Here is a 1,344-nt window from a genome sequence, read left to right as displayed (position 1 = left end):
ACTTGATTCATTCATTGTGTTTGCTTGCATATCTATGTTCCAATTCTATTTATTTATTTATTTGCTTTTATGCATCATGATATATGTAGATTGAACAGAATTGTCTGAGTATACAGCAAGTTTTATCCATTCCTCCTAGTATCAAATACTTGGAATTGGACTCTTCACCAAATGAGGCTCTTTATTTCCATTATATGAATTGGTTGCTCTCTTGTTGCTGTCCAAAAACTATTTCATTCTTCTTCCAGAATGATCGTGGCATGAAACCATTCACGGTGGTATGCTTATTAGTTTTTTCGTCATATCAGAATTGGTTCGCCATTAATGCTTTTACAATATTTTCGTGAACCACTCACAAGTCACAACCCTGTATCAATCAAGGTTCTGAAAAATTAGATCGTTCATTATTGAATCAGTAAAACTGCATGTTTAAATATTTAATTGAAGTTTAATCAGAATTCAAAAAAAATCTTTTTTAAAAAATAACTTCTAACAAGTTTTTTCTGGTAAAAATTTGAACTGATTCAACTTATTTAATGGTTTTTTGACCTTTTTATTGATTTTTTGTAATTGATTTTCTTATCTGAATCAAATTGATCAAGTGACCAATTTTTGATTAATTGGTTAAACCAACTAATTTGATGTAGTTTTCAGAACCACACTATTGATTATCAGTTAACAATATATATAAATGGTGTGCAGTGTCTCTAACTCTAACTAACTATATTTGTTGTTTTGGGAACACGACAGTTTGTCTATGAGTTGCTGATGGGCAGAAAAAAGCAGGAGTGGTTTGACCATTTTGGTGATACAAAGTGTTGGTGGCATGACTTGAAGATTGTCAAGCTCACATACTCATTCAGCGTTGACGAGAAGGTTGACTTTAAGACCACGCTAAATGCATTATTATTGCCAACTGATGACCCGGAATCTGTTAGTTTTAGCTTAGAATTATAATATTCTTATTATCAACTGGTACATATTCCTAATTAGATTTACAATTTTGACGTTACCACTAAGCAAGATTTGGGTATTGTATTGAGTATTTTTTTCCAAGGTTTTATACTTACACCAATTAATATTTTATCCCTTTGTTGATTGTGAGTTTTATCCATCTAACGCTATAAATTATTCGTCTAAAATTTTATAAATTTTGGAAACAATATGATATTTCATCCATTTATTCTTAATTAAAATAAAATAATATTCAGATGATTTTTTTATATAGATTTTTATAAAAACAATTTGGTTCAGTATTCTTTTTATGGAAATACAACTAATTAAAGTCATTCGAAACTTTTATCATTTTACTATCTCTACTAAACATTTACCTAAAGGTGAGTT

The 1,344-nt window shown here is 29.2% G+C and overlaps 1 long non-coding RNA gene across 1 annotated transcript; it reads left to right on the top strand.

The window, feature by feature from the left end:
• The first annotated feature begins 84 nt into the window (after positions 1-84).
• Positions 85-1,104, top strand: LOC110277431 (uncharacterized). Its single transcript, XR_002369953.2, has 2 exons — positions 85-278; positions 751-1,104. It is a non-coding gene; the product is annotated as an uncharacterized LOC110277431 (long non-coding RNA).
• The last annotated feature ends 240 nt before the right edge of the window (positions 1,105-1,344 follow it).

The sequence above is a fragment of the Arachis duranensis genome, unplaced genomic scaffold (genome assembly GCF_000817695.3).
Source record: "Arachis duranensis cultivar V14167 unplaced genomic scaffold, aradu.V14167.gnm2.J7QH unplaced_Scaffold_164824, whole genome shotgun sequence".
In the NCBI taxonomy this organism is placed as follows: Eukaryota; Viridiplantae; Streptophyta; class Magnoliopsida; order Fabales; family Fabaceae; genus Arachis; species Arachis duranensis.
The sequence above is the reverse complement of the archived record's forward strand: the minus strand, read 5'-3'. Positions and strand labels throughout refer to the sequence as shown.